This window comes from Aptenodytes patagonicus, unplaced genomic scaffold (assembly GCF_965638725.1).
Source record: "Aptenodytes patagonicus unplaced genomic scaffold, bAptPat1.pri.cur scaffold_81, whole genome shotgun sequence".
Lineage (NCBI taxonomy): Eukaryota > Metazoa > Chordata > Aves > Sphenisciformes > Spheniscidae > Aptenodytes > Aptenodytes patagonicus.
The window spans coordinates 387,515-396,879 of NW_027472029.1; positions in this window are offsets into that span (position 1 = coordinate 387,515).

Consider the following 9,365-nt stretch of genomic DNA (forward strand, 5'->3'; position numbering starts at 1 on the left):
TCACTGGTGTCCAGAAACAACCTACGGTCACCGTTTGTCTCTGGTAGCTGCTGCTTGCCCGTTAGCGCTATGCAGAACTCCTGGGCTGGGTATAACAAGCGGCCCTATAGCGAGCAAGCTCATACAGCGCGGCGCAAGTGTGGGGCAGCCTGTGGCACAGACTTATCCCCGACCCGCGTCAGGGAGCGCTGCAGTGGGGCAGCTGCAAAGACATGAGGCCAGAGGGCCACGTGCGCCCGAATCCCACCGGGAAGGAAGTTGTGAGACCAGGATTGGCGTTACCAATACTGGTAACTCTCACAACCTATTTCCTCTGCGTTTCTGCAGAGCGTCGTTTTCTCTGTCTTACTTGATAATGTCTGAGCTATTGATTTGGCAATCTTTCCTGCTGTTGATACCGTATGTTAATGGATTTTTCTCGATGAAGCGATCACCAGTCAGTCAGTTACCAATCTGGTGGACTTGGCAGGAAGCGAAAGGCAAAAATCCTCAGGATCTGAAAGAGACAGACTGAAGGAAGGAACGCGTGTAAATCTAAGTCTAACCACATTAGGCAGTGTCATCAGGTATTGTTTTTAAAATCCTTTCCTGTGAAGTAAAAAATACATTTTTTTATATATATATATCAAAAAAATACATATATATAAAAATATATTTTTTATATATATATTTTATCTATATAAAAACCCACCCACCTTTCCTCCATTCAGGATTCCTTGCTGTGTGGTTAATGAAATTACTTAAATGAATGAAGCCTGGGATGTACGTAGGCACGAATATACTGAAGCGTGTACATACGCACGAATATACTGAAGTATCTAATCCGGTAGCTTTTTTTTCGATTTAGATTTATTTAGAAATGAATGTAAATTTGATTTTGATAGTTACGCTTATATCGTTCACATCGGTTCACTTTATTTTCCCTTAGTGCTCTGGCTGAGGTTGCTACAGGAAAGAAAGTGCTGCATATCCCACACAGGGGCTCGGTCCTGACGAAACTCCTGCGGTCTGCTCTGGGGGGAAAGAGCAGGACCATCATGGTCAATGGGTTCTTGAATTTATAACCCAGTTTACCTGTTGAAATAGAATTGCATGGCTCTGACATGGGTGGAAGTGGGTGTAGTTTAAAAGTGAAGATTGCTTTCTATGCAACATAAAGGTGAGAACCCTTCTGCTGGCCAAAAGTTTCTTGCCCCTATTAAACGCGTTACTCAAATGGAGGGCACTTCTCTTTTCGGAACAGACAGGTGGCTGGCACAAAATCTCTCTCTCTCCCCCCCCATTAGAGATAGAAACCCCATTTCTTCTGAAAGAGTTTTCTGCGTATTTGTAAAAATTTATCTAGATATAGGTAAATGTAGCTCTGAAACTCATAAGCACCTGTTTTATATAAAAGCCATGTTCTTTACATGAAACTAGGCAGTATTACGAAACAACTATTGTTTTTCCTGCATTCTGAGAGTATTGTTTGTGCTGTGCACCAGATGTTGCATTCCTCAAGAAGATGAAACTCCCATAGGTTCTTCTTTGTCTCAGCTGAATTAGCGGTATACTCCAGCATCTCTGAAGAGGTATTTTTTCAAAGACAGTGCAATTAAGTGAAAGATGGAAGAATATGAGTAGAAAATGTGCCCACGTGGAAATGTCGACTGGAAATGCCGGTATTCTTAAAACAGCTTACCTGGGTTTCTTCACGTGCTGACTTCCGTAATTCATCGAGGAGGTTTTGAACGAATTTAAGGACAGACTCTTCAACTGTTACTCGTACAAATACCATCAAAGCGTCTTTGGGAGGTTTTTTTGCGTTGATGCTAGCGTAAGCCAGCGTTACCAGGATTCAAGCGCCTTCAGTATTAATTTTTGCAACAACTACCTGTATCTTCTCATCTTTCTTTCTGTCTTTTTTTCTTTCTTGTTTCTTGCAAAAGTGTTAAAAAGAGCCAGATTGCTAAGACACTAGGGTTCTCCCTTTATGTTTAAGGACTTAATGGCCTATTTTTCCGTGTTAATCCTTATCTGATTTTTGGTAGCGTTTAAAAGTGTTTGGAAAAACCTCCTTCAAAATCTAATGTCAGTTAATACTTTTCATAGGCTTACAGATTGCGGCCGTGAGTCCAGCAGACACCTGCTATGAAGAAACTTTGTCAACCTTAGGCTACGCTGACAGGTACACTTTCATAATTTGTCCCTCTCCGGTCTTGGTGCAAATTGCAGTCAGGTGCTGGGCAAAGTGACAAAAGATACCAGTTCAAAGTGACTGACGGCTCGGGATGAAGACAGAGTGAATCTGTCAATGAGCAAGGGCAGCACGCATATCGAGAGCTTATTCTTTATTCTTGTTAGCAAACGGCATATATTTTTCCAACTAAATTGTATGACAGAGGTAACGATTCTTCCTGAGAATTCTGGCTCGCTCTCATACGTGTGACTTACTTAATTCAGCTTCTTTCCTTCCCTTTCTCTCCCAGTAATGCAGCACCTCTAAAACTAAGCTGTAGTTTGGGGTCCCCCGGACCAAACGTGGTTGAAACGTAGAGCGTACAGGTGATCCCTGCTGCCAGGCGTTTGTCGTCTCTGCTTCCCAGTCCCAGATCCCAGCCATAGTGCCACACAGAGCTATTCCTTCCTGCCCAGGAGCAGCTTGCTTCCCGGCCACTTTCCCAGTCCGTCGGCTCCTTCTGGAGGAGAAGGTTCCCTCCCTCCTTCCCTTTGCTCTCCTCCTGCCCTTTCTGGGGCTCAGGACTGAAGACCGCTCTCTTTGCAGTCCGTTCAGGGAGGCTTTCGCTGGGACTCCAGCACTAATTCCTCCTTATTCCAGCTCCCGTAAAAAGAGGTCAGGCGCTCACACGTCAGTTATGGCAAAGCGGGTCATGGCTCAGTGACCTTGTAGCCGCAGCAGCCTGGCTGTTAGCGGGTGTCAGGAGCGGAAGATCTAATGTTTCCGGCCCCAGTTCAGTCCCGCAAAGAGCGGAGTTGCTTTCACGTGCCGACGAACGCAGACCAACAAACTCCCCACGCCTGAGCCAGCTCCATGCAGGGGCGGCTGGAGTTGTCTCTTCAGTGGATTTGTCTGCCTACCTGGCGTACCCGCAGTTACAGTGGATGAGCTCTGGTTTTAAGGCCCCACATACCAGAGGCCCAACAGCTATGGCTACATTGCTGCAAGTTAGGCTTAGCTGGAGAAGAGGAGGATGTTCCTGGGCTGGCAGGGGGTAAAACCAAACCAGGCTGTGATTGCTGTGGTTGCTGGTAGCAGTACAAGAGAGGGCATCGGATGCTTCCACCCGAGGAGCAAAGTGGCCGCGAGACTTTTTCACTTGTGAAGTTCCGGAGCTACATGGGATATTTCTGAACAGGGAAAAGAACAAAAGAAGGAGGGGTCGGGGGGGTCGGGGGGAAAGTCATGTTCGACAGGAAATCTTGCTGTTTGCTGGGATTGTCTGGGTAACAGCTTCTTTTTTGTCTTTTGTGTATTTTCATATTGAAAAGGACAAAAAAGGTCAGGAACAAAGCAGTGGCAAACGCAAGTCCCAGTGAGCAGCTTATAAGCGAACTTGAAGGCTGAAAATAACAGTGTTGCCCAGACTGGCTGGGCTCGGGAGCACGGGGCGACCAATAGCCGATGAAACACGTACGTATTTCAGCATGAATATAGCTACAAAGAGCAAGTAGATTTTGACTTCCCAAAACGTTGTCAGGAGGCATTTTTGGTAATCTGTAACGTTGAAGAAGTATGGTGGGAATGCAGCTGAGGTAGGTCCGCAGGTGAATTTCTGACAAAGTGGGTGGCAGAGACCATTTTGAACAATCTCTGAGTTAAACCTTGTAGTTACCCTGTTTGTGTACGGCGATACGCACGGGAACGTAAGATTTCCATTTCCATTTCTCATGCAGCCTCTCGTATCAGAGGCGTTTTACAAAATATTAACGCCGGTATGCCCATTTCAAGTATTTCAGAATACTTGGGAGGGAGAGAGGAGACCTGCATTGCTCCTGCTCAGCCCTGACACACGTGCAGGAGCACACGCCTTGTTGTGCCACCCCACCCCTGTCTGGATTAGGACTCCATCTGACCCTGAGAGGAGGCACGTGAGAACCAAGGCCTCCAGGAGCCTTGTCCCGGGGGGGCACTCCCCGAAGGTGGATGCTCTCCCCTTACCGCCCGCTGGCCAGCTCGTGCTCTGCTTTATTAAGGCAGCCTAACAGCACTGCTGTGTTTCTGCCTGTCGATATGGGAGTAGTACTTACTAGTCTGTGACTTGGGATTTTTTCCACAGGCTTTTTTTTCTCCCCAGACACATTGCTTTTAAAAACTTAAAAAGAAAAAAACCCCAAACCTCTGCCTTTGAGAAATGGTCCCTATACTCGTTTGCAGCACTGGCATGGGCACATCCAGTTGCTCAAAGTCAGTTCCCTTGTCAAGTGTTGATGGTTTGCTCAAGGCAAAAGCCCCAAACAAGTGTAAGCAAGGATATTGCAGGCAGGAGTGAAAAATGTTTCAACTTTAAAAGTAAGGAATGCTCTAACAGGACAAGAGCGGGCAAACATCAGAGCTGAAGAAAGAGGTGGAAGCGGTTGCAGTTGGCAAGTATTTGCAAATCCCTTTAAAGAGGATTGACCTGGGTTGGTTCCTGTGCACGCTCTGGCCACAGTATTTTATTGATCACCTTCTGGTTAGAAGAGGACAAGGAAGAGCGCGGCTTTCATTTCCAGTTCGGGATGCTGACAGCAGCAGCAGCAAACATCTCGGCTGTTTGGCAGCAGGGTGGGTTTATGTCCCCGCGTGCCACACGGTCCCTAGGAGGTTCAGCTAGGAAGGGCTTGCTCTGCAAGAGGCCAGACCACCTCCCAGCGCGCGGCTCCCTCGCTGCTGGTCCTCGTCTCTCATGGCGTTTGCTCTTTTACACGTCGATACCCTGGTTAAAGCTGTCTCTCTGTTCACAAGAGGTGCGGTTTTTGCTGGCTGATGCGGAGTCCGCAGGCGACGTGGGAGTCCCGGCTGGAGGAAGCCCGGAAGGAGTGGGAGCAGCAGTACGGCGCCGCGGCTCAGGCGAGTTTCCCAGTAACGGGCGTCGCGGCCAGACACCTTAACCTCTGGCCTTCTGCATCTGATGTTTTCCCCTTCTTGTCATCTTTAAGACTCGTTACTCACACACCTCTCTGCCAGCAATGCCCCGACAAGACCCGCCAGGGGCTTTTAAGCTTGGGTAAACTGGCAATAACGTAGCCCTTGGTTAAGGGTCCACAATAGAATATCAAAGCTCTCATGGGTTCAGATGACAGAATATCCTGTCTACTTCTAACTACATTAGAGTTTCTTGTTTTCACTTTGTTTTTATAAGAAGTTCTTACAGAAATAAAAGATGCCAGTGAAGGCACCGAGCCACGTCAAAGCAGCTCAGACTTGTGTCGTTTCAAAGTCCTTGACAGGGAGAACCAAAGATTTTCACTCTAAAACCAGCCATGAGATAAACACCCCAGATCTTGGGGCAGGCGTGTTCTTTCTTCTTTTTAAAAAAAAAACCCCAAAACCAAACAAACCTGCTTTTAATTTTGGGCACGTTGCTGGAAGTAACCAATGTTAAACAGGACTTACTTAGCCAGACAGAAGCATTTCAGGAGGAGGCTGTGGCGTGTAAGAGCCAAGGAGCGCATGACGGGCTGCTCTGGGAAAGGAGGGGTCTGATGGCGACTTGATTAGTAAACCATTCAAGGCACACCTTCACTGAAAGGCCATACGCTGCTCCCCTCCCAGCTGCTCTTCGCAAACCATTTCCTTGCTTCAACACGGGTAACTGCCAGACGGAGGAGGCGGGAAATTCGCTACCTGCGTAGAGCGGCGACCGCGGGAAGAGGGCTGGGCTTAACGGGGAGAGCACAGCTTTAGAGGAATCCAGCGCGTTTTGTGGGGGTCTCTTGATGTCTGCATGAAGCATGCATCACGCAGCAAAGTTGCTGACTTAACCAAAAGTGCTTGATTTCTTCCTTAATGATCCGTGACTCCAGGTCTGGAGCTTCTGCCAAGAGAAAGCAGCGTGGTGTCGGTCTTCCGGGTCTAATAATTGCTTCCTGATCACGTTTGGTAAAATGCTGGGATATTTAGGGACTTAATTCTGTCGGGAATGCTGAACCCCGTTTGGGGTGTATGGCTAAAGGTGGTAGTTCAAGTGCCGCCTTAGGCGCATCGGTCTGGACGATCGTATCAGCCTTGGCTGGCAGCTGTCACATGCGCTTGGGCACACAGTACTGTATCCTGTTCTGCTGAGGACAGCTCCTCATTCACTTACCGCATCAACTCGTTCTCCTGCGTTGATTTGCCTAGGGTTTGCTTTTTTAAGACAGTGAGATGAGCTTAATCAGGCTTCTATTAATTTTGTGTCTTCTACCTAGCGAGCTGTCGGATATAGCTTTAGAGAAACAATGGTGAGAAGCCTTTGCTGGTGTGGTATTGTTTTACTTGTGTGGTGGAGAGAATGCTTAAATTGGTAGGAGAGAGTCGCCAAAAACCTGGGCCTGTCGCCTGTGTTGCAAGCGCTTTTGCAGTTCAGCTTGTCAGGCTGCTGTTTGTAAAAGCATGTTTCAGAATTAGATACCCAAAAGCCGTCGGGACATGGTCCTGGGCAGCCTGCTCGAGGTGACCCTGCTTGAGCAGGGGGGTTGGACCAGATGACCTCCAGTGATTCTGGAAGGCCTTTCTCTTCATTGTGATTCCGTGATTCTGGAATTTGTGCTGGCAGTGGCAAGCGGTGTGATGGCAGACCGGTGTGGTATGCTGGAAATGTCTTGCTAACTCCCGTCTCCCTCTATTAGGGAGGCTGCGTGTGCGTTCTGTACTGGGACACTTAGCACCTACGTCTGCCTGTCCAGGTACGCCAAGCAATGTAAAAAAGAGCATAATTTCAGAACTGACTGTAGGAACTTTTGCTAGCTTAGCCACCACGTTAGACCGGGACCGCAAGTCTTGACTGAAAGTATAGTCGTGTTAGAGAATGGCCGTAGGAGGTAGCTGGGGAAACTGGCTCTAGCGTCAAGTTCTGATCTGTGTTGGGTCTGTTTGTGTTTCCATTGAAAGGGAAATCAAATCTATGGTCTGCATCAGATACAGGATCTCAGCTGTTGGGGGCTGTTGGGATAGAGAGCTGAAATTCTTTCTTCTTCTCACCTTCTGCTGTAGGTTCGTGCTTCTCGGAGAGCTTGTGGAGCACCCGCGCAAACTCTGCAAGACAATCTGTAGGCTGCACTTGAGTGAGAAAAGCCTGGTTGTAGAATTCTGAGACAGACCGTCTCTGTTGTGCCAGTGGCTTTTTAGACTCCAGCTTAGGTTTTGGATTAAATGTAGGGTTTTTGCCTAAAGCATCGGGGGGAGGTTTTCTGCCGAAGCGGGAAAGAAAGGAAGGACCCAGGGGTACTCACGCAATCACCTGCTAACTCGCTCGCTACATCCTCCTTCTGCAGGAGTAAACTATGGCAAAGTGCTAATTCACTGAACCTGACTACTAAGGTGCAGAAAGTGTCTTTTCCACCTACTGCTCCTCCAGTGCTTGTGAGTTGCTTCCTGTGTTTCTGGGGAAGATGTCATTGAACCAGTCATTTATAATAATTCAAAACACCCTGTAACTGTCATCTTCACCTGTTATTCAACAAAGGGGATGCCGTTTTCCTCAAAAGAACTTAGCTTTTCTTCCATTTCTGCTGCTTCTTCTTTGGCTTCTTCCCGCTCTTTGTCCTGTTTCCTTAGAAAGTGTGATCTGAAGAGTGTCACGCAATGTTGTCTGTCCTCTGATCACCAAGTAACACTTCCCTGAAATCACTTTAGCTTCCACATCTGGCTGAATGAAAGAATGACGCCTGTCAGCTGCAGCTTAGTGAGTCTCTACGTGCAAGAGGGCGTTCAAAGTTGACTGACCGTGTCTTGGGCAGCGTCCTTTCTAAAAGCAAAGGGGCTTTAGCTCTCCTTGCAAAGCGAGTGTGTAGTTTCACAGGTGTATGAGCTAGCATAACGGCTTACTGCCACAAAACGGAGACGGACGAATTCCCTCTCCTTCTTCCCAAGGCATTGTCCTGCCTCCTTCCTTGTGCCAACTTTTATGCTTGCTAGTTCTCTCTGCGAGCCAGTTTAACTCTCTAAGCTGGTGGAAAACGATCTACTTTTCCGGGTTAGTTTCCTGCCTGCTTAGGGAGCTAACTTGGCTCATGAAGTGCTCTAAAAAGCGTTCAAGTCGGTGCAAGGTAAGCCACAGGAATACAGTAGTAGAACAAAGGAGCAGAGGGAGAGATGGGAGGCGGCAGCAAGGCCTCTCTTTTGGTGGCAGGGAAGTCAACGTGTTTTGTGAAATCATACCTTCAGCTGCGACTGACCACATTTCTAGCTTTTCCTTCAGTGAGCCTATGACACTGTTGGCCTTTGAAACTGATTTTCGTGTACTACCGTCATGGCTGTACGTGATTCTGCTTGAATGTGTAATTTCTCAATTTTTTTTTTTCCCTGGAGCTTTTTAATCCAAAAGTCAATCATCAGTCTACGAGTGGTGGCATGTTCCTTTCTTTGGAAATGGTTCACGATGTTTGGAAGTCATAAGCACCTAGGGTAAAGAAGAATGGTCATTTTGGCAAGTTGTACACAGACCACTTTGGTATAGGATACAGCTGGGAGGTTGGATTCTGGTTTACCCCTCAACATGGAGTAAGCCTGTGGCGCTTTAGACTAATCTGATGTCTAAGAGACAGGAATAGGAATGTGGTTGCAGTCATTGTTTTCAAAGAGAGCAGAAAAGCCGTTAGTGTTGGATAGATCTCTTAAAGGAGAGGCTTCATGCCTTTAACCTATCGCCATCTAACTATTTTCCCACTGTTTTGATTTCCCACTCATCCTTGGTTTAACTTAGCAGAATGATGCAAGTCAGACATCCTAAGAACCAGATTGCTATATGTATATCTCTATTGTTCATAATTTGTCATGGATTTTACCTTCCCGGCTCCCTATTGCCAAGCCAGGTGTCCAGAGAAAAAATGTTTAAAACGCCCGTTGGCTTACTAGCTTCGGAAGCCTGGGCGTGCCTGATGCTCCAGCTTTTATACTTTCACACGCTTTTATACGCAGTTAATAACTGCAGCATGATTAAATGTAAAGTGACGTGAATGGTCCAGGTGTTGGAGTGTTACTTATTTGATGGTTCTTAGCGGTGGTATTGGACTGATAAGCACATTCGACGTGCACTGTAGACGGGACTACGCTGTGTCAAGGTGCGAGCTGTGTTCAGGAGTAAACCAGAATCCGCCAGAGAAGAATTCTTTCTGCTTTGGTGGGGAGTTTGGGGTGGTGAGTGGTTTGGTTTTAAACTCAAATCTCCCCAGTAGAGTTTGAT